Genomic DNA, 24,707 nt, shown 5'->3' with positions numbered 1-24,707 from the left:
GGCTTCAGGGTCATCACCTGGTCTGGCAGCCTCATCCTCTGACATCTCTCCGTCCCCTTGGTAGGAGTAATTATGGTCAGCTCGGGTGGGGTACCACAGGTGCGTGTCTTCTCCTGGGCATTTCCTGAAATGCGAGGTATGGGTGTAATTGTCTTGTGAGATCCTCCTTGTGCTGCCAGCATTGTTCCTCTCTAGTCTGTTATGACCAGTCGTTCAGGGGTGAAAGTGGGATTTTAATTCTGACTTCTGGGTTGTCGCACTACCACCTTATCTCCCACTTCTATATTATTTTCTTTGGCTCCTCGCCTGGCATCAGCCCTGTCCTTTGTTTTCCTCTTCTCCTCCTGATCACGAGCTTGGGCCTGTTGTTCGAGTGGGCTTTTGGACTGAGCAATCAGGCCTTCTGGCAGTCGAGTATGTACTGCCCACCCAAACATGAGGTCAGCAGGACACACTCCTGTGGTGCCGTGCGGGGCATGTCATTATTCTCTGAGCAGCTGGTATAAGGTTTGTTCGAATGGGCTCTTGGTGACGTTGGCTACCTGCAGAGATCGTTTGATATTCGCCATTAACTGTTCTACGATTCCGTTGGCTTGTGGCCATAATGGTGTGATCCTCCTATGTTGATACCCCATGTACCATGCAGTCCTGACTGGTAAACGGAGGACAATTGTCTGATTTGATGACTTTGGGGATGTCATTTATTGAGAGCATTTGATCCAGTCCGGGTATGTCGCAGGTGGAAGACGTGTTCACCTGGGAGCCCGGAAAATGAGAATGTTCATCAATCAGTACCAGCACATATGACCCATCTCACAGCTTTCCAAAGAAGTCCATGGCCAGTTCCTTCTACAATCCTTCCGGGAGCAGGGACATGTGTAAGGGGCTGGGGTGAGGCGGCAGTGCTACCACACGCCATGTAGGACAGTTCTTGATCGTGTACTCCACCATGGCATCTAGCTTGGGGAACCAGACTTTCAATCTTAACAATTGTTTTGAGCGAGATGAACAACCTGCTGCCAGAGCGTGCATAACAGCACAACTCTACATTGCTTCATGGCGATGTGATCCTCCACCACCGTGAGTTCATCCTGCACCAACTCCAGACGTCATGCTGCACGGCTGCAGCCTGACTTTTCACCTGCGCCCTGGCATGCTTCATTTTACCTTTGGTCAAACAGCTTGCAATGATGTGTAAAGCGGGGTCTCACTCTGATTCACTTTTCAGGGTGGACCAGCCCACGGGGAACGGTTGCATGTGGTGCACCATATAGTTCAGGTATGCGTCTGCAATGGATGGGGCCACCCTCGCTGGCCCTGTCGGGTGCCTGGACAGGAAGTCAGCCGGGTTTGCTTCTTTGCCTGGTCGGTGCACAATGGTGAACATGTAGTCCTGTAGGCATAGGCTCCACCTTGCAATTCTCTGGGGCATTCTCACCTTCAGGTTGCCAAAGATAGCCAGGAGGGCCTGGTGGTGCATGACAATGGTAAATGTTTTTCCGTAGAGAAACAAATGAAAATACTCACAGGCCCACATGATGGCCAGGCTCTCCTTCTCGGCCTGTGAGTATGCTTTTTCTGTGTGTGTGAGGCTGCGGCTGGCGTATGCCACTATGAACTGGTTGTGTAGATTGTCTTGGTCCTGTTGCATCAAAATGGCACCCAGGCCGACGGGGCTGGCGTCGACGACCACTTCTGTGGTTCTGTCAGTGTGAAAATATGCCATGTCCTCTGCCTTAAAAATGCTAACACGGATGTTCTCGAAGGCATCCTGCTACTTTTGTGTCCATTGAAACGTCTAATCACATTTAGTGAGTTGTCTGAGAGCGTACTCATGTTGGCGTCTTACTGCAAATATCTCAAGTAATAGCTAGCAAGTTCCAGGAACGAACGTAGCTCGGACGCATTCTGTGGTCTCGTGGCGTTGAGTGCTGCTACCTTGTTCAGAAAAAATGTGTCTCAAGAATCTCAGCGAGCCCTTGCGGAACACACACTTCTGTTTGTTCAAGGTCAAGCACGGCGCCTCCAGTGCGGAACATACATGTTGAAGTGCGGCATCATGCTCCTCTATGAATTGTACACAGACCAGGATGTCATCCAAGTACTTTAAGCAGTTGCGGATGTGACGTATAACTTTGTGGATTTCATCCTGAAAGATGTCGGCTGCAGACGATATTCCAAAACGGAGTCGTTTATATCGGAATAGGCCCATGTGTGTCACAAATGTGGTGATGTATCTTGATTAAGGGGCAATGTCTAGCTTGTGATATTCCTTTATGAGATCTAGCTTTTCGGAATTCTTTTGCCTGGTGTAGTAAGTGAATCATGTCGGTGATTCGAGGTGCCTGGTGACTCTCTCTCTTTGTATCGGCTTGTTTGCCCTTCTCATATCTATGCAGAGCTGGATGGACACTTTGGCTGCTTTCTTGAGGACTGGTACTATAGGAGATACTAACGGCGTGGGGCCTACAGCGGGTTCAATAATGTGTTAGTCCAGCAGTTTTTTGAGTTCGTCCTCCACCTGCTTCTGAATGTTGACCGGGACACCTCGATAGTGTTGGGCTAGGTTTGATATCAGGGTCTATGTGAAGTTTCTGAGCTTGCTGAGCACCTTTAAAAAGATTTGGGAATGCTCTTTCAATGTCATCAACCTTCGCCAGATATTTGTGTGCCATGAACCGGTAGAGGACGTGTACCAGCCCCATGTCCACTGCAGCATTGAAACTGACGATGCACCCGCTGTTGGTCTCTGTCTTGAGCACGTGGGACTGGAGTCGTGCCTTGTGTGATTTGTTTGAGCACACCACTGAAATTACTCCTCTGCATGGCAGGGGTGTGGTAGACCCGTAGGAGTAGATACCTATGGTCGACGGTCTTAGCATTGGGGGCTCTGGGAGACTGTTTTATGCCTCCTCACTTAAAATATTTACCATCTCCCCCGTGTCGATGAGAAACTCAGCAGGGGTGTCATTGATATGCATGATCATCGTCGGACTGTGCTCCTTAGCCACATCATTGTTTACTGTCCATATGTAACCCTTTTTCCTCTGATCACCTCCAGAAGACACAGAGTCACTGCTTGACAGAGATCGTTCTTCTATGTAGCGGACATGTTGCCACGGGCGCCACTGACTGTGGCCATCAGATGATCATCGTTCACCGCAGGGGTATGTCCTTGTGCTCTCGCAGTCATCCAGCCTGTATCCATCTCTCTTTCTGTGGTCTTTTCCCTTGTGGTGGTAGAGGTGCGTTCTTGCAGACAGCCCAGAAGTGATCTTTGCCTCCCCAGGCTGTGCATTTTTTTTTCAGCACGGGACACGCACCCGCATGAGATTACTCGTAGCCACACTTGAAGCACATGGAGCCACCACACCTCGGGGCATTGTTGATGGCTGCAGTGAGTTTATTCATACTCTCTCCCCTTCTACTGTTGTGGTTGGATGGTCAACTTGTTCATGTAGTCCATTTGTTGATAAATGGCGGATTCCGTGTGGGCCAGTGTAAGTATTTCCTCGAGGGACCTTTGTTTTGCAGAAATTTCTTTTTCAATGCTTGGGATTGACATCCACCGATGACTTGGAAGCGCAACGCTTCATTGTTAGGGTATCTATGGAATTTGCAGGGTTTGGTCTTGATGCACAGTCTCATGACAAAGCTGTCAAGTGTTTTGCCATTTCCTGGCATATCGTGTGGAAGAGTAGCCTCTCATAGTCCACACTTGTGTGGGGTGCGAAGTAGTTCGACAGTGTTTCACGTAGGTCATGGAATGATGCTGTCTCCGTGTCAATTAGCTTGCCCACAATATCAGGCACCCCAGGGCCCACTGCGAGTGAGAGGATGTTCTTCATCCTTGTGTCATCTGTGAGCCCCGTGGCTCCCACATGGAATGTAAAGCCCCCTTAACCATCACACCCATCTTGGTCTGAAATGGCTTGTGTCATGCAGATCAAATTCAGGGAGCAGGTGCATAATTTGTGTCTCACCTGAGGGTGGCTGAAAGGAGTCTGAGGGCCTTGCCGAGATGGTTGTTGGTACCTCACTGTTGGACATGGCTCGAGGTGCTGTAGATGACGTGTGGCACTTGGGTAAACTTTATCCTTCTCCTGTTCCCTTATGATCATGGCAACTAGGCCTCACTGCCTTGCTGCAGTGTGCTCCTGCTGCGCAATCAACTTTCTGCTTGTGCTTCTGTGACACGAGCGCTGTGAATGGTGCGTATGTGGCATGCCATGCTTGCGCGTTATCTCCAGCGACGTTCCAGGAGTGAAGCATGTTATATGCGAGTTCCCTGGGTGGTGCTGTGAATTCCTGGGGCCCAGTGCCTGCCGCTGTAAAGAAGGAGGAAAGGCGGAGGAGGTTCGCTGACACGCTGCAGGGCTCGACCGCACACCTCCTTCAGCTTCGCCCACTGAGAGCAGCCATCAGATTTAGTATTGCGGTCTGCCGCGGCCCTGTGCTCCACCTGGATGCGGATATGCAGCATGGGCCAGGGACCGCCGAGTGGGGCAGTTCCATCATCGCCAACGTGAGGTTGCAACCTCGCCACGGCAATGGAGGGCCTCTCTGTTGCCAATAAATACAGCAGTACATGTTAACACAACTTTAATTAATACCAACCGTGAAGTCCCCTGCATCGGAACCCCCGTAGCCCTGTGTCACTTCCTTTCCTTTTGATCCAAACGTGGTCCCTCTGCTAGCCAAACGATGGTGCTGGGCTCTGCTACCATGTACAAAATGACATTGCCAACCTTCCTTTACATGCCTTTTCCAATCTTTCCAATGTTACTGGACTGCTATTTTTTTCACCTGGCTCTCCTGCTGCCATGAACGTAAATGGTAAACATGCCAGAAAGAGGTAGAGAGATTGGGAAAGAAGTGTGCTCAGGCAGATTTTATGTTTTAACGCTGCACCTGTGACAAGCTGAATATAATATTAATTTGCCACACATTCGAATGGACGGAGAGTGTGCGAGCCATGCGCATAAGCGTAGGCATAGAAGACAGAACATGCCCAACAGGCCTACGGGACAGCATCTGTGTCTGTCACAGATGTTGGTTACAGTGGCGTCGCCAAGAATCAAATTTAGGAGGGGCACAGAGGGGGGCACAGACAAAAGTAGGGGGGCACAGACAAAAGTAGGGGGGGCGCTATAAAAGGGCAATGTGTTACATCAGAAGCACTCCTGCAAAGAATCTTTTGCGCACACAAACTACCACATCCCTTTTGTGCACCTCCCCTCCTATCAGAATGTAGGCACTAAACCATTAAGTCACTAATGACCCATCATTAGCGGTGTTGTGCGCTACATTCTGATTGGAGGGGTGTAATAACGTATGTCCAGACGTGCAGGTAAGTTACATATAAGGCTTTAATGTTCCAAGTACAGGTTTACTCGTAGGAGAACAGACACCGGCTTCCCACCCGGCGGGCTACACCAACTGACTTTCTTAGAACCCACACACGTCACCCAAGTAGCTCTGTAGGCGCGTGCATTCACACCGTACACATTCCATTTCAATGACTCACCACCAAGATAGATTATAACAAGGGGCTCCTATACACCAACTACCCCCAATACCCTACCCAAAACACAGAACACATATTTATTTTAAACAAAAATGCGGGGAAAACACCATGGGGAAAATTACAATGTTTAAAAGCGCTGCATGCGTTGGAGGCAAAGAAGTGCCCAGCTGAGGTGTGGGGGGGGGGGGCGGGGCACAAGGAGGGGGCCAGGATTTCAGAGGGGGGGCATGGCCCCCCACACACCCCTAGCGACACCACTGATTGGTTACCATTTTGATTTGTCATTTCATGTATGTACACGGTTCTTGTGTTGAACGAGTGGAATAAAGGGTCACCTTGCTCAGCCTCAACGAACGTAGGGGAAACATCCGTCTGCTCCGGGCTTCTAGCTAAGCGACCCTGGCCTGACGTACAGAATGCTGCGACAACAGCTCAGATGACGCAGCTGACGTGCTGCCAGTTGACGTGACTACGGTGGCTCTGTCACCGAGGGTTTGTACTGTGGGTCAATATTTGGACCATCTGCCCACTGTCGGTATGGAGCTACGGCGCCAGCTGCTCCATAAGGCACCACCTGCCCCAGTCACTCCCAAACGCGGGCAGCAGCAGGTGAGTGCACGAGAAGGGAGGGCTTCAATCATGAGAGCACTTTACTCAGGCGTATGGAACATTTTTTAAAACAAAGCCCGTCGCTTTATAAGAGTTGAAAGACAGGCGTGGTGAGAAAGCCAGGCAAAGAGGTAGGACCTATGCTACCGCCCTCGCCCCGAAATGGCGACATTGCTTTCCACATATTGCGCCAGTAAAAAGGAAATAACGCACTACGAAGAAATACATCAGCAATGTTACATTGTTAACTTGCTAATAAACTTAAACAATTCAATTGTTGATGTACTTAAACGCTCTTCTGATTGAACTCAAGCTTTCTTCGAAATTATAACAATCTAACTGTCTGAGACACTGACTGTGCGAGCAAGATAACCAAAAGCTGACATTACAATAGTAGATTTTTTGTCTATTTATACAATGTTACTGGAACTCTGGTACACGTTTGAAATTCGTCATTTTTTTTGTTTTTAGGTTGGGGTTGCAAAATGGTGGTGAGCTGGCTAGTCCACAAAGTAGCTCAGATTTGAAATTAAGGGAACCTCTACGGGGATTTCCAAAGCATTTCTTTAGCAGACACTGGGCAGTCACAAGAAGGGCAGGGCTGCAGGGTACACAACCCGGGCACTCGCAGACTCCTTGACCTGCTTATTCTTAATGCTTTAGATGCGTACCCCTAACACATTTGGTAACCCCATTTATTCAGCCCAAGAGCATGTCTCTCCTTGAAACGACAGAGACTTGGAGACTTAGGGCCTCATTACACGGAAGGTGGTAATAGCACCCTGGACCATGCCGGTAAATTACCGGCACCGCCTTGGCGGAAAGGGGATTTACCGCCCCATTCCAAGGTTGGAGGGGCGGTAAATCCCCCTTCCGCCATTGCCCTTCCCCATTCCCATTTCTGCCCCATAGGGCTCTATGGGAATGGGGAAGGCGCTAATTACGGCACCGCAATTTTGCGGTGCCGTAATTAGCGCCTTGGTCCCTTAGCGGGTTGGTTTTTAACGCCTGCAAGAAGCAGGCGTTAATTCCTCCAACCCGCAAAGGGACCTCGTAGTACGGCGGTAAGGGTTAACGGTCACCGTTGCCATTAACGGTGACCGTTAACCCTTACCGCCGTCCGTGTAATGAGGCCCTAATTAGACAATGCATGGGATAAAACAGGCCGCAGAATTTATTAAGATCAAAGGAAAAAACAGATGTTCACATCAGAAAACCAACGTATACTGCTGGAAAGGGGAGTGACGCAAGCGACCAGTTCAGCAATAATCTTACAACACACGGAGATGATTTCATGATATGATATGATAAGTCATTTATAACGCGCCTGTAGACAAGTGTTTCTAGGTGCGAAAAGACAAGAACGGGGGAGGAGGGAAGAGGGAGGACAAAACAACGATCTTACTAGGCCTTGTGGCATTCAGAACAAGCAAGTGCAGGAGGGAGGGGGAGAAGTGCTGGGGAGGGAGGGAAAGTGCAGGTAGCTCAAACTGCTGCTCCTAAATGGCTCATAAGTGCAGAGAGTCAGGGGACGTTAGGGTTGCAGATACAGACCCTTAAGTGCTTGGGAGGGCCGGATGCTGTGCAGGAGCCTGGACCCGAAGTTCAGTGGGTGGCCAGGTGACCAGAGTGCAGAGCATTCAGAGACATCAGCAAGAGAGAGAGACGTGGAAGCGAAAAGGCGGGTCTTGAGTTGCTTCCGGATACAGAGAGCTAGAGCGCTGGGTGGGTGGCGTAACCAAAGCTTGGGAGGACAGTGTTGCCAGATCTACCGATGATTTAAGTGTGGCGCTAGACGCCTGGAAGGAGCTAGTGTGGAGTATGTTTCATCCCTCTGATGATAAGCCCCCATGAGCACATTCGCGCGAATGTTACTGGAACTCATCACCCGCAATGACAAATGTGGTGGAACACTCCTGGGGTCTAGGTTGGGGCCCTCCCCTAACCCCCCCCCTTGCCTCTCAAGCACTCCCCTATACTGGAACTGTTCACACCAGACTATGATATCAAACACACAGAGACAGTTAAAGGATAGTTCCGGGACTTTTTTTTTATTGTCCCTACGGTTCGGCCATGTGTTTTTAAGCATAAATCGGTAGATCGTAGAAAACTTTCCTATGGACCTTACCCGACTTTTCGTCCATTAACGCACTCGAAATCAGCCGCCATTTTCTAATAATCCTATCATTTCCCCCCATAGCCCTGGCTCACCAGCTTTTGCGGCACTAAATCAAATCCCCCGCCCCTGAGCCTGACATCAGCAGACGCGTACCGCCCATTTCCCAACGCCAAAGCACGTTTCGTGTCAACAATCGCTGCGCCTCAGCTAATGAAGTGTCGCCATGGAAATGGCAGGACGCCTCTTTCCTCTATAAGTATAAACACACCGTTTCACAACACACAGCAGCAGATTTTCGATTCCATTACTCTCTCTGTGTTACTTTGAGTATTCTGTGACTCGTTTCTGTGCTCTGGTCAGCTACCTTCGCCGCTTCTAGGCCTTGTGAACACCTGTACCATCTCTGTAAATTATTTTACTTTCTTTACCACACAATGGCTACAATAATGCCGTATATGTACGAGCCCGAGTACACCGAGGAAGAACTACTGGAAAGGCAAGCACGCGAAAACGATGGGGATTCGGACGGCAGTTGGGAGGACCAGTCAACGGATGAAGAGCCTGGACCATGTCGCATGGACGGCGTCTCCACCTGGTGCACGTGCAATCGGTGCGAGCTAATGCCAACTGAGGAGGAGAACTGCTGCTGCCGTGAAAATTCCGGGTGCTTGGCCTACATTTCGGAAGGCGAGCCAAGTCCGCAATGCATCACCGAGCTGCCAGAGTTCAGGGAAGCCTGCCTCTCACGGACCGTGTTGAGGATGATGATGGTGCTTATGCACGAACTTCGCGGCACTGTTCGTCCGCGTAATCCGAGTAACGAGTAAGTATACTCTGGTTGTGATGTCAGTGATGCCACTACTATTTCATGGTCGTCTCCCACATATAAAATTACATCTACATATCATTCAAATGCATGTAAATTGGTTCCATATTGTGCATTTTCTAGATAGAATTTTTTTCAAAGCAGAATGACATTTTTTACCTGAATCGACAGTGATAAGAAAGTTTTGTCATTTTAATACAGTTTGCATCTTTCATTTTCACAGGTGGTACAGGCTGGTGGCCTATCGTTGCTTCACTTGGTGGCTTCATGGGAGGCTCGGACACCGCGTTCGGAGAGTAATACCTGCCTGTGCGGTACTTGCCATTAGACAACATTTCCCCAGCGACAGTGGACAATACCGCGGATTTTCCCTGGATGTGCTGCAACCGGAACTTTACAATATGTAATGTTTATTATTTATGTTCAATTGAAATTAAGATCTAAAATAAAACCCAACATATATTTTAACAATGGTTGTTTTGATTTTTTAAATGAATCTAGTGTGTCTCCATTGAATAGTCTTCCTGTGCCTTGTCTTGTCACACCACATGTCTCCGGCCAGCATCCTCCCTCACGCTGGCCGCCCACCTTCAATCCACATAACCGTTGAACCCATATGCAGCAGACATACATATGTTATTTTGCAGGTTGGCATCAAGCCTCCCGGCCTTGCCTCCTCCCCCAAAAATACTTACCACACCACTTTGTTCAAGCGTTGGCAATAAAAGGAAGGCCGTTGGATTTTATTGATACAAAACATGGTTATAGGTAAATAATCCATATGGTTGATCATAATAAATCATCCTTTTGGGCACCGGGTACAGAGATGACCCCCTCTGGCCCGTGCCGCCTTGCCACCACAGGCCAGCCTGCTGCTGACTAACTGCCTAGGCATCCAGGGTCTCCAGGGTGAACTGCACCCATATATTCTCCTGGGAGGGTGAGGTATTTATAAACTCACCCCCCTGCCTTCCATGTACTAGATCCTGCAGCCTGCCTCTTACATGCAGTTAGATGGCCTCTCCTTGGTGAGGCCCTGCGGCAAACGAGTCTTGTTTGCACGACCACCGCCCCAATCCACCCCCCCGCCCTATCAAAGGCAGTTCGCACCGGGGTACTTGTGCTGGCAAGTGGAGCTGTCAGGGAGCGATAAAGGCCAAGAGGTGCCAAAGACCATGTACACTTCAAAGTGGTCTATAGAGCATGGGTTGTTGTTCCCATGTCTACCTCCAGACCCCGTGTCTCCTGCCAAGCATACCCCCTCACGCTGGACGGCCCCCTGCAATCCACATAAGTGTGTCTCCATTCACGAGTCTTCCTGTGTCTTGTCTGCACGACCACCGCCCCAATCCACCCCCCCCCTATCAAAGGCAGTTCGCACCGGGGTACTTGTGCTGGCAAGTGGAGCTGTCAGGGAGCGATAAAGGCCAAGAGGTGCCAAAGACCATGTACACTTCAAAGTGGTCTATAGAGCATGGGTTGTTGTTCCCATGTCTACCTCCAGACCCCGTGTCTCCTGCCAAGCATCCCCCCTCACGCTGGACGGCCCCCTGCAAACCGCATAATGCCACGACATATACACGTCATTCATTCACAAACACACCCCTGTTTCGAATTCTTTATAACCCACTTCATATTCTAATGAGAACTTCTTTGCGCTTTGCTAGTTAACCCGTGAAGGTGCTGGTTATCTGCTCTTCGTCTCTGTGAACTTCCGTGACCACTTTGAGGAAACTCGTCAGTTTGCAACCTGTGAACTGCTCCCTGTTCTACGACAAGAAACTACTCTGATCCCTGCATCTAACTGTTTGTTCGTCAAGGTAAGGCCATGTACCATAATCATTTTGCGTCCAATTTCTTTTCGTTCAAGACAGTACATGCAAGGAACTAGTCACATGTTCTGAGTTTAGTCAAATTATCTTTCTATTTTTTTAAAGTTATTCAAATACTTATCCGCATGTGAATAACGTGTATAGTTCCAAGAACCAAAACGAACCTTGCATTGAACCTTTTATGTGTCATTTAATTTTTTAACACATTGGTATTCATAGAGAATTGTTGATCTTTACTTTTCAGAACTTTCCACAATGCCTGCCTGTTCCATTGGCGGTTGCCCTTCGAAGACCCATAATAAATCTGAAGGTACTATAATGCATGTTTTCCCTAAGACAATAGATCAGATAAGAGAATGGGTCCGATATTGCGGATATCCACCGTCTGAGCTTGAAAGTAGAGTCCTAGAAGTCTTTGCGGACAAGAGGGGTGATCGATACCGCATCTGCAGCAGGCACTTTAGCTCAGACATGTACTCCACATCATTGCTAATAAAGAAGAACACACCGCGAGCGAGGCGAAAATTGCTCTCAACCGCTATTCCCACTCTATTCGTCCACATCCCTCCACTGGTGAGTCAAGTTTACGTATTTATCTCTCGGCCTTGCGGTAGTGTGTAGCATTAGCTAACAATAATTTCCCCATTTATGTATCCACTCAATATGAAGGCGGAAGATTCTCCATCCGTGTCGTTATTGCAGTCATCAGCCACTTCAAGCGCCTATCGGGTAATCTTACTTAGCTATTCTGTCACTGACTTGTTTTAGGCATGTAAATCAATAGTTTTAATTTATCGTGTGATTATTTTACCTAATGGTACACCCTTGTACTCGTCCTCTAGTCTTTGTTTTCAGTTATAATTATTGTTATCCAAAATAATGCAAGTACTGTCTTTCAGGGAGATGCTGTGGAGTCCAACGTATTGACGACAACCGTTGATGTCACTCAGATGCTCGAGGTACGTTTCCGGACAGTTCCATCGATGGAGATCATCAGATCTTGCATTCTTGTAGCGTGATTGTTACACACAATGTTTCTTTCGTTTTTAGCCATTGATATGTCCTTCTGTCGTCGCCCTCCTATGTGTCTTCTTTTTTCAATATTGTGTTCATTACTAATGAAAGTCCTATGTTTCAGGGAGTCGATGGAGCATTAGTCCAAGAAGAAGGGGGAGCATGCAGTTACGGGTCGGCGCAACAGCTTGCAGAAGTGTGCACCGCAGTTACATCGTCCCTTGATGTTCTTATGCATTTCGAGGTATGGATACTGACAGTTCGATCAAGCGAAATCATATGACGTGATTACATCCGCTATACTTCCTTCTTTATTAACGCAAGTACTATGTTTCAGGGAGATGACGGAGCTTCTTCTACAAGAACATCACCCCTAGTAGTTGATGCAGATATCTGGGTGGTGAGCAAATCGAATCATATTTAGATATCCATTATTTATTTTAGACAACTGATCATTTGTGCAGGTCTATTTAGATGAGCCGTTGACGCCTGCACAAAGTGTATGTTCTTTTTAACAAAATAGAAAACCATACTAATGCAATTACTGTGTTTCAGGGAGTTACTGAAGCATCATCTTCAATAATATCATCAATGGAAGTCTATGAGGAGCCCGAGGTATGGATCTTGACAGTTCCATCTAACTAGATCAACAATGCGTGAATAATTGTCGTTTGAATGTTCTACACAAAGCGTTCATTCGTGTTTTGCTATTGAGATGTACGTGGGTATTGGTCCCCAAGTACATTTTATGTTTTCAATATTATTATACATACTAATGAAAGTTCTATGTTTCAGGGAGTCGATGGAGCGTCAGTGCGTGATGGATGTGCTTATCATGAAAATATAGTCGTTGCAGCGCAAGAGGAAGTGGAGACATGCACACACGAGTCGGAGCAACAGCGTCCCGATGTTGAAGTTCGAGGCAAGAAAGTTTCAAAGAAAAGAAAGCAAAAGAAGGTTAGTGTCCTGGTCACTATATTATGTTGTTTTTCACTGTTAATAGTTTAATACTGTAAGTTGTGTTTAAACAACATCCCTTTTCCAATCTGTCCTCTTGTTGCGAGTGGGTGTACGAACTAGATCTACACAGACAGTGAAGCGAACGAGAGATGTTGCTTGTCAAACCTTTTGGCAGGGACTTGAGACTGGAGATGCATCGTGCCAATGGGAAGAATATGAAGTGATTGACAACGGAGCTATACCACATCCAGCCATTGATAGTGAATGTCCTCCTGGTAGTTCGGATGCAGTCGGAGATCAATTCACAGAATCCACACCCGCAAAAACTAAGACCGCGAGAAAGTTTAAGAAATAGTTTTATTCAACCATCGCCGGAGAAGGAACAGATGTTGCAATGGAAGAGAATGAAGTGGACGACAATGAAACACCATCAAAATCACTGAACATAGCGGAAGACGATATCAGAGATTCTACCTTTCATGTGAGTGACATGTCCTCAACGTTACAGGCCGAACCAGCTGGGATGCAGAGTGACAGTATAAGGAAAGAGGCCAAATTCATTGTATTCGATAGTTGTTTGATTGATATTATTATTCGGATGAAATGTGGGCATTCGGTTGGTGGGGAAGTATGTGGGGAGCCATTGATTAATGTGACTCGTGCAATTCGAGGCACTAACCTTAAAATACATGCCACCTGTACAAAATATCATCCTTTCTCATGGTCTGCACAACCCATGCTGGGGCAACTGCCAGCAGGCAATCTACTTTGTGCAGCGGCTGCACTTTTTAGTGGTTCAAGTTTTTAAAAGTTAGAGTCTTTCTCTCAGTTTGTGGGAATCCATTTCATTGCGAAAACTCAGTTCTACAAATACCAAACCGATTATCTATTTCCAGCCATTAGCGAAGCTTGGAGAATGGAAAAAATGTCTATTGATAGTACATTCGCGGGCAAACGGTTCAGGCTAGCCAGTGATGGACAGTGCGACAGCCCAGGATTTTCAGCCAAGTACTGCACCTACCACTTTCAGGACATGGAAAGTAAGAAAATTGTGAGTTCGGTGGTCGTGCAGGTGTCACAAAGTACATCCTCAGTGGCCATGGAGAAAGTTGGCTTTGTAGCATCATTGCAAGAACTACAATCGCGGGGAATGGTGATCGACCTGATAGCCACAGACAGACACGTTTCAATTGCCAAGACAATGAGAGAAGAGTACAAAAATATAAATCACCAATTTGACGTTTGGCATCTTGCAAAAACAATCAATAAAAAAATGTCGGCTGCAGGTAAAAAAAAAGATATGCAAGGTATTTCACAGTGGTCCAAGTCAATCAGCAACCATCTTTGGTGGAGCTCAAAAACATGTGGAGGGTCGTTGGAAATTCTACTGGAAAAATGGCAGTCAGTAATGCTACACTGTAGCAACGTTCACCGCTGGACCACAAACCAACATTTCCACAATTGTGAACATGGCCATTTGTCCACAGAGGAGGCACGGAAGAAGGAGTGGTTGATTCCTTCATCACCCACTCACAAAGCCATTGAAAAGATTGTATTTGATAAAACTATAACAAGAGATTTGAGGGGACTCACGGAATTCTGCCACACAGGAGATTTGGAGGTGTTCCACAATATGTGCCTAAAGTACAGGCCAAAACGATTGCATTTTGGCATGGAGGGCATGATAAATCGGACTCTTCTAGCGGTCTTGGCACATAACCATAATGTTGGCCGTCAACAAAGTAGGACGACCGGAACTTTAGGGACGCTTCGCTACAATAAGGCCTTCACAAAAAGAAGTAAACAATGGGTTATCAAACCAGTGTTTGAGGATATGCAATATGACTTTATTGAGAGACTTATTGTTGATGTCCTAGATAGGCACATACATGGAGTTGTGAACGAACCTGTGCAGGGGACAACTGCATTGCCACCCAACATTGCCTCTGTTCCATGTCCACCTAAAGAAGAGCTCATTGAGAAATACACATCACGGTTTAAATGATTGTAATTTGATTGTCTGTTCTCTCGAGTCTCCTCATGTCGCAGGCCCATTGAATATGTGTAGCTATGTATTGTGTAAATAAAAGTGATTGCTCTGTGAGTCCTGTGAGATGGCCTTACACTGAATGTAGCTAACTAGGAATGTGTGCTCGTTCAAAGTGAAGGTCAGCTGCTTTGATTTTTTTCTCGGGTGCCGGAATGGCCCATGACTCAGTATAAGGTTCTATTGTTATTTGACCTTGACAGGCCGGGACCATCCCGAAAGACTTCTTTTTGGGGGTGTGGGGCAATAACGTAAGAAACGATAATGAATATAATTTCAGAAACGAAAGCCATTTAATGTTCGTTCATTAGAAGAAATAACGTCGGCATAGAAGGAGTGGTATTTCGGGGCTGCCCTACGCACAGACACAATGGAAAATGCAAATATAATGTAAGTAACTCTTTAGATGAGTTTATACCGCAATTTAATTACTATACAGTAGCTTTAAAGACAGGTTAAGTTGTACTTGTTCGTTCTATGTGGCATATTGTTTTGTACCGCGCACTATCTTGAGGAGAACCAGCTCCTTTTACGGAAGCACCTCAAAACCTTCCTCTTTGCTTCTGCTTTCTCTCTCCCTCTCCCCTGCTACAACTGGTCCACTGTCTGCGACCTCGGTCCTGGGCCCTTCCACTCTCCACCTGCACTGCCTCCCTGTCAACCCCTGCACTGGGGGACTGTCTCAGTATCCTACAGCCCCCCCTTGACGTATAATACCCAGTTGCACTGTCCTAGCTATGAAATAATTTCCCGACCTAATATATAAAATGAATAATTTTAATAAAGATCTGATGGTGAGACTAATTTCATTTTTTATGTTTTTAAAACAGGTACATCCTTCATTATTGTATGTGTCACGAGTACCAGACACCGGCGGATGGCTTTTATAACCGCCAGTTACTTCTCCGCGTGAACAACGTTACCACCCTGACCATTTTATGGGACGATCGCCAAGTACAAGTACGCCCTTACGCGGTACTAACGGCTAGATGCAACATACAGACCGTTGTGGTGGCCTAGTGCCTCGTTGTTGGAACAGCCATGCGATTATCAGTGCGACCGAAGAGCTTATTTTATCGTAAACCAACACCCTGTGTACTGCACACGAACATCGCTTGCCTCAAGACGAACTATTTTGGATCGAGAGCAAAGAAAAATGCAAATCGCAGAATATTCTCTAAACATTTGATGTCCAATAAATGTACTTTGCCAAATGGACAATCTTGCCGTTTGCTTTTAAACCACAGTTTCATATTCCGAATTGTGGCGCTGTATTGTGAGATGATCTAAGACCCTGTGTACAGCAAAGGAACATCGCGTGCCTCAAAACAAACTTTTTGGAACGTGAGCAAATAAAAATGCAAATCGCTGAATATTCTCTAAACATATGATGTCAAATAAATGTACTTTACCAAATTTACAATCTTGCGGTCTGATTTAAAAGTACAGTTTCATATTCCCAATTGTGGCGCGCTGTGTTGTGAGCTGATCTGTGTTGGTTTCCGGGTTCTGTGTGTAGTCGCGTAGAAGACGCCTGGGCGCGTTTGCCTACGCAGCACAGTCACGTCACGGATAGAAGCTGGGAATATGAATGTTTTGATAAAGTCTGTTTCAGGGGCGGGGGATTTGATTTAGTGCCGCAAAAGCAGGTGAGCCAGGGCGATGGGGGGAAATGATAGGATTATCAGAAAATGGCGGCTGATTTCGAGTGCGTTAATGGACGATAAGTCGAGTAAGGTCCATAGGAAAGTTTTCTACGATCTACCGATTTATGCTTAAAAACACATGGCCGAACCGTAGGGACAATAAAAAAAAAGTCCCTGAACTATCCTTTAATGTTGTTCTTTTTCTTTGTAAGTTATTGTTTTTGTCATACATTATCTGCAAGCTTAAAGGTAGTAGCATGCTAATTAAGACATGTTGATGTAACCATGAAGAAATGCCAATAAAGAAATTTAAAAATAAATGTAGTTGCTTCTGGAACCGGACGTGGGCCTGCTCAAGTTTGGGAGAGGCAGGGAGGCTGTTCCAGACAGAGGCCCCAGCAGAGGAAAGAGTCCTACCGCCCACTCTCTGCCTGGAGAAGCGTCTGACCCTTAGAGAGTTGGAGATGGGTGAGCGGAGGGCTTGAGAAGGAAGGTGCTTGCGAAGAGAAAGTTGGAGGTAGTGTGTTCCCTGGCCCCAGAAAGCCTTGTGGACGGTGCAAAGGGTCTTGAACTTCATCCTTGCAGCCACAGGGAGCCAGTGACGAGATTTCAGAGCTGGAGAGATACAATCCCTGGGCTTAAGGCCAAGGACAAGTCTTGCAGTCCTGTTCTGGATACGTTGTAAAGGGCAAAGAGTAGAGGCAGGCAGATTTAGAAAGAGGCCGTTTCAGAAGTCAAGCCTAGAGAGGACCAGGGCTCTGAAGACAGTGAGCTTCTGGGGGGAAAGTGAGAAAAGGAAGAATACCTCTGAGGAGGTACAGCTGATAGTGTGACTTCTTAGGGACATCAGAAATGTGAGGAGAGAAGTGGAGGGTGGAGTCAAAGATGACACCAATGTTCTTAGCCACAAAGGAAGGAGCAGGAAGAGGGCCTAGCGTGGGTGGCCAGAGCGAAGGAGAGCTGGGCGTCATCCGCATAACACTGAAAGTTAGAGCAGAATGTAGAGATGTGGTGGGCGAGAGTTGCCAGGTAGTGGTTGAAGAGCCAGGGAGAGAGGTTAGACCCCTGGGAAATACAACAAATAGAAAGAGAGATAGGAGAGAGAAAGACCCAAGTTGTACCTGGGAGGATTGATCAGTGAGGTAGGAGGTCAAACAAGCCAGGGCTCCCACTCAGCATGTTTTTCCCCATTCCCTGTTGTTTGGCCACAACTCCTTAGCAAATGCCTGGGTTCGCTGGAGCGACGACCCAACCCCGCCATGGGCTACAGGAGTGCTGTCCATAGTTCACAAGTCCAGTAAGATGGGAGGGGTTGCTACCTTTGTTCTTCCCACACACCCCTGCCGTCCAGCATACAAAGTCGTGTTTCATCAACTTTATTGCAGGTGGGCGCCAACCCAACCAATGCTTACTTTGAATCCAAAATTACATCATCCCTACTGGTTGCTTGTGTGAATCGCCACGTCATTACAAGGGGGTTGTCACCCCCTAGTGGCCATCCTTTTCCTTATCTGTAATTTAGCTGCTCCAGAACACCAAAAATGCTATGCAGAAACAAATCCAAGCCAGCGTTTGACAGGTGGACCCCATCAGGCGCATAAGAGCCAGGCCTGTCTAGGTTTATCAGTCCATGACTTAAGCGTGTAAAACCAGATCCTTCGAAAAAATGGCCCATAGGCTTGTTGACTTTCCTTCTCGATTTCTCAACCACTCAGTGAGACATTGCCCCCAACCATCAAGCCCTGGGCACAAGTTCTGACCACACCAATTCTGTAGAGCCAAGCTCTGCTGCCAAACTGTGTAGCGACCCCATCATGGACCCCTAAAGGTTTCCTCTCACCACGGTTGTGAAATCATTGCTCCCAAGGTGCACCTCTAAGATGTTAGGCTTTCCCTTTTCACATACAAGGGAGGAGACACATCCTTCGAGCTGGTCCCAACTCATCCCAGGGCTGCCTTTCCACTCAATGTTAGTCCTGTGACATTTTTCATTGCTGCCTGCTGGCTCGCGCTAACACTCTGTTTGGCCCTCCTAAAAAAGAGCATCTGATCACTCAAACCTACTTTGATCCTGTGAGGGGTGCTGGGGAAGGGGGAAATAGGATAAGACTTAGCACACTCACTAATCTACCATTAAACACAAAATGAGACCCAGATTGTGTTTAAAAAATTTGTTTTCAATCCTCACATACCTCTCAAAACATTTTGATGTCCATCACTCAGCTTCATTATCTTTGCGTCGCCCAAACCACCTAGGCCGCTGCCATGGCCACCCCTATTCTGAATGAGTGTGTGCCAAATTTGCTTGCATTACGGCCGGCAGCCCCCAGTTGTCTGTGCAGGACTACCTAAAACTGGAAGCGACTCAAAGGTTGTGATATAAAAAAGCACCAGAGGTGGCCGGAGCCCTGAGGGAGACATAGTGGCGTACCAGTCAAACCGGACAAACGCTCAGGTCCTCAATTATTACTATACTGATTAGAACCCCTCGGCCATCCAGATCCGTCTTAGAACGCTGGCTCGCCAGTGTCGGTCCATGCTCGCTAAAGTTGACGTCTGCGATACCCAATTCCCCAGCGGCACCTTCCTTCTTGCTGTCCTTCACCAATTCACTCACCCGGAGTGCACCAGAGAAAGCCAGTGCAAATGCTGCTTTGAAGAGAGCCTCCTCATGCGATGAAGTGCATATCTTCGACGGGGTGTTGAACAAACCAAAGATCATTACAAAAGCAATGGGACTGCTCCTGTCGCCTTTCTTTGCTTCCAGCCTGGCCAAGCCCTTCAGTGCCATCCTCACTTTGTGTGATTTGGGGGCGTCAGAGGACATGTAAGGCTTTCAGAAATGAGCAACCTCCACCAAGTGAGCCATCACCCAGATCTGTGTCTTACCAGCTCAGTATGCCCAGGACACAAAAGCTTCAACCCCCGGAGGGGAGCGGGGTTGAACCCCTGTGCTAATGGAATTCATGGGGGCAAGGTAGTACTCCCAATCCTTCCGGTATCGCAAGAATGTTGCTGGTGCCAGAGCAAGCTAAATAAGGCTGCTCAGATCGCCCCAATCATAACTTACAAAGGAACAACATCATCTTCTCACTTGTAAAAGGTGCCAGTTTTCCTGAATCTGTGCCGCTGGAAACGCGAAAGGGCATCAGCCACAGCATTCTTGAACCCTAGCACCCAGTCCTTGTTTTGTGTTATGTGTGCGATCGGACCAGAGCTGACCGGGGTACTTATAATCCTGGTGTCCCTTTTTCTTAGTTGGGACACCAGTCTTAGCGCCTGGGATATGCCTAGCTCTTAGCTCAGTGTTCAATGTCAATGTTAACCAAATAAGTTGTAGCAGTGAGACGACGCAGAACCTAAATTTACCACGTGCACAAGCACTAGGCTGTCTGATCATAATGTTAGACTCCTGTTCTTGAGAAGGGGTCCGCACAGCCGAAAGGCTACCACTATTGGGAAATGTTCCAGCAAGGTGATGTTGGCCCAGTTTCCTGGCCATGCTTGTGTGCACCACTCCTTGCCCAATACTGCACCAAACCCCTCGCTTCCGGAAGCAGTCGCTGTTGACCCATGTGTCTTTCCACATGAGAACATCATTGAAGTCCAATACAAAATTCTGCCACATGTCTAGGTCAGCCATGATCTCTGCCCCCAGCATTATGTGCTGGTAGCCGTGCTGTAGTTTTCCGATTTTTCGAGCCAATCGCCTGGTGAATGCTCTTCCAGCTGGGAAGGCCCTAGCTGCGAAATTCAGTTTCCCCATAACTTCCTGCACCTCTTTAAGGGTGGCTTTCTCTTTTCCTGCTAGCACGGAGATAGAGCTCCGGAAACCGAGGACCTTGTCCTGGGGGAGCCTGCATACACCCTCAATTTCGATGCCCAAGAAGGTCAGCTTGCTAGACAGAGCTGTTCTTTTGTCACTGGCTAACGCGGCTCCCAGCTCCTCACCAGCTGTGTAAAACAGCACGAGCTTGTGTGCATTTGTGGGAGCCAGCCTGACCTACAAAAATATAATTGTCCAGGCAATACATGGCTTTGACGCCTGGCAACCCGGCCTGCAATACCCAATCCAAAAATGTGCTGAACATCTCGAAGTATGTGCATGAAACTGATCATTCCTTTGGCATGCATTTGTCAAAGTACCAATCCCAGCAAACTAGAAACCCAAGAGGTGAAAACTGTCAAGGTGTATCGGCAGCATGAGCTTTTGCCATCAGCGCTTCGCTCCCGGCCAAACACACCAAATGGACTGCATCATGAAAAGAGGCACAATTCACTGTGCAGAGACTCTCATCCAGCCAGTCACTCACAGAGTCTTCTTTCGGGAAGGAGAGATGGTGGATCAGGCGAAATGCGCCAGGCTCCTTCATGAGAAGCACGCCTAGCAGCCAGACGATAACATTTGGCAATCAGGGGGTGGGTGAGGGCCTAAATGGCCTGCTATCCTTCCTAGTTTCAGTTCCTTTCTAATCTATTCTGGGCAACGCTGGGGATTTCCAAAGCCTCCCTGCTTATGGCCGGGCTGTGGTAGGGAATACAGAAACCCTGTGAGAAGCCTTTGAGTAGTATGAGAGCAGCGGTCTTATTGGGATATTTACAGCGGGGCAAGAAAGAGACAACAACCAGGGATGGAGCCTTTGAAGGAGAAGGGGCAGACCCCCTAAGGCTGTTTGGCTGCCTCACCTCCTTTCCCGACCACCCCCTCTGGCTTCTGGCTGCATTTACTTGGAGCATTGACCCCCTTAGCCCCCCACACACTTGGCACAAGCATGCCTGACTGATTTAACAGTTTCCGCCAAAGTTGCAAATACCTTGCTCGCATTTCCAACAAATAGCCTGTTGGTGCTGAACAGGTTGGAACCTTTCAGCACCCACACTCTGCTCCTGGACGAGCCCCTGTATGTGTCATAACACCAAGACCTTTCCTTGGTCCGAATGGACTGGTCATATTTGTTGTGATAAAAGCACCTGCAGCCAGGCTCTTCTCGCTATGCTCAGAGACCAGTTCTGCACATGCCTCTTTAGGTCATACCACCATGTCTTGATGTGGCTCATCCTGCGTGGGGTAGGCGTCATTGCATTGATATTGGCCAGGGTGGCCTTCCAGAGTTTTGTGCACAGGCATTTTAGTGTCCTGGCATACTTGGCAGCTATAAGGTGTGGCTGCTTCTGCACTATGTCCATCCACGAGGATCTTCAACGCGTTGTCCCGGAATTTCTGCATTCTCCCCTTGGACATGGTCCTAATGGCTGCCGGGTGCTGTGGGCAAAGTAGGAGACAAGCTGGTTGGGCAGGCAGAGAGCCACTGGAACTGGCCAAAGGAGCACAGAGTTGACTGACTGGGATTCTCCTGACATGATTGAGAAGTGGGAGGAGAGTGTTTGGGGGTAAGATGGGAAGGCTGAAAGTAATGGGGGCCAGATGGCTGTGCCTGGAGACAGAGTGGAGGGGACACAAGTGAGGAGTCGGTACAGGAGTGTTCGGGGTGCATAGCAGTCGAAAAAGGGGGCACAGTCGTCAGGAGGGGCACAGCAACAGTCAGGGAGGAGGGTGCATTAGTCAGGGGGAGGGGCACATGAGTCAGGGAGGAGAAATAGCAATGAGGGAGGGGGGCACAATGGAAGATACGTAACACAGACAGGCTGTGGTTAAAATACCGGGAGGCTAGAGGGTGGCTGATATACGAGAAAACTGGCAAATGTGAGCTTTTCTGCTACATTGTTTGACTGGATTAGGGAAAATGTAACCAGTGCCTGTGCAAAGGCTGATTTGTTGACATAGTTTTGCCCCTTCAACAGATTATTCTAAGCAGGCCTTCTTCAGGACTACACAAGGATGGGAGTTGGTGTTAAATCCCAGGCATTGGCCAAGACAAGCTACAGCACGAATCTGCTTGGGGGGTGTTGAGGTAAAAAAAATCCAATGGAGTCGGAGAAGGCAGACAAGAGAACTAATTAGCATACGGGAATTCCTGGGGCCTACGTGAGATAGCAAAACGCAGTAAGATGGGCACCCCTTCCTATTTCTGATTCTTAAACGCTAGTCAATCTTTTTAACACTAATGTTACTCAAATTTCTCGGAACATAATGTTATAATAGAGCCCTTGGCACAAGGGTATAGAATGCACAGGAAGGTTCCAGGGATGCCCTTGGAACTACCATGCGCTCACGCTATATCGATTTGCTTTTAATTAGTACATTGTTTCAATCATACAGTCTATATATCTTTTGCACAGTTCTTTTTCATCCATGGTATGATGCAGTACATATGTTCTATGTGGCCAATGAATTTCGGATTATATCCATCCTCAAGGCCAAACAATACTAAAAAAAATATAACAGAATTAACATTGTGCAGGTGAAACAACAGAGAGCAATAAGAGCAAAAAATGCACAACAAATAGAAGACAAAACAGAGAAATGTTACGTTATGTTATGTTAGCGGTACTTGTATAGTGCACCGTCACCAACGGAATTGGTCCCCAGGCGCTCTGGCGGATCTGTAAACAGGAACGGTGGGGTAGGGTTAGTCGGGAGGAGGGGAGAAGGAGAGTGGGAGAAGTGGTGTAATGTTGGCAGCTTCAGCTCGGTATAAACCGAGTGCTGGGCTTGTTTGGTGCTAGTATCGGATCGGATGAAGGCCTCCAGTGCTGTGGGTGAAGTTTATGTGTTGTTGATGCGGTGTGGTAAAGTGCGTGTGGATTGCTGGGAGAGAGATGGTTGTGTGGTTTTGTGTGGGTTTAAGTATGCAGAAGATTGAGGGTTGGGTTAGTGGGGTCTGTATCCTGCTTCAGGCACTTATGATTCCGTTAGAGTTGTATACCTGTGGGTTCGGATGTTGCTGGTTCCTCGTGGGCCGACTCGATTTTTAATAAAAAACCATTAAACTACTAGGGACAAAAGTAAAAAGGGATATCCCTCAGTGCTGCAGCAGGGGCATATTAATGTCATACATATACAAATAATTAGTGTGTGCAATCTGGAGGCACTTCCCCCTTATGTTGGAGTTATTTTACTTGCATACGTCAAATCAGCAATAAATACTGGAAGTGTAGAATAAAACATAATAAAAGTGTTGTCATTACATTAGTTCAAACTGTTAAACATCCCATACCATGCTGCAAATGGTTGAAACATTTCACCTCTGCCTGGTCACCCAAACACCAATTCCTAGTCACAATCCACGCCCTTTCTAACTTGGTAACAAAAAAAAGAAAAAGACACAAAGCCCAAAACTTAAACAAAGTTCCTGGTACTGCATGCCTCCCTTAAGATAATACTAATATAAGGAGCGCTTACCTTACTTATTCGCTCAAAACCGAGCAAAAACCCGAAGCTTGCAAGGCCGTGCGCATAGTACGGCCTCCACCTACCTCCATTACAAAAGATTGCGAGTAACATGACGTCACAGCCATAAACACGCGGTGATGTCACAACCGCGTCACGTTTGCCACACACGTATTATTTACATTATTTCTGTTGTAGGTGGCTATTGTGAGACATAGGCTATGTGTGATAAGTCAGTCCAGAGCTGAGGGCTTGCGAACAGGTAGTATTTAGGTCGTGAGCAAAACCCAACATTTGAGGGAAGATGAACACAGATCTTCGGATGAAGCCCTCTGGAGTGTGCCAAAGGTAATGGCTGGTTCTAGGATTTGAGGTACCTTTTCCAGAAAAAAGATGTATGGGCCCCCTAATTTGCATGTGTAGTGACATCACTGGAAGTGAGATTACAGAGAGTGATATCAATCTTTTGTACTTGAGGGCATCATGGGAAGTTACATTACAAGAAGTTGTTTGGAGTAAGCCAAAAGAATACCTTTGTGATGTGTAATATACAAATAGTCGCTGATTGTAATACATGAGACAATACTACAGTCCATTTAAACAAGTTTGAGTTTTTTAAATGTGTACTTTGTGAAAATAATTAACATTTAGGTCCTCCCTATTTTGGCAGGCAAGGCACAGTGAGATAGCATGAGTTCCAAAGATTTTAGTTAAATACTGAAGCCTGCTATTTTGTCATTTTACCACATATCTTCTGCACACCGGTTGGTTAACATGCATTAACATTTGGCTTTCGAGTGCTAAAACATTTTGTTATTGAATCGACTAGAAAAGTA

At 47.2% G+C, this 24,707-nt stretch overlaps 1 long non-coding RNA gene across 1 annotated transcript in view; it reads right to left on the bottom strand.

Annotated features, from left to right (window-relative positions):
• LOC138565968 (uncharacterized) overlaps positions 1-5,927 on the bottom strand; it is a 217,207-nt gene extending 211,280 nt beyond the window's left edge. The window contains exon 1 of the long non-coding RNA XR_011301745.1: positions 5,863-5,927. This is a non-coding gene — a long non-coding RNA (uncharacterized lncRNA). The remainder of the gene's footprint in view (positions 1-5,862) is intronic.
• Positions 5,928-24,707: the final 18,780 nt, after the last annotated feature.

Source organism: Ambystoma mexicanum, chromosome 2p (genome assembly GCF_040938575.1).
Source record: "Ambystoma mexicanum isolate Mex_15411 chromosome 2p, UKY_AmexF1_1, whole genome shotgun sequence".
NCBI classification, from domain to species: Eukaryota; Metazoa; Chordata; class Amphibia; order Caudata; family Ambystomatidae; genus Ambystoma; species Ambystoma mexicanum.
The sequence above is the reverse complement of the archived record's forward strand: the minus strand, read 5'-3'. Positions and strand labels throughout refer to the sequence as shown.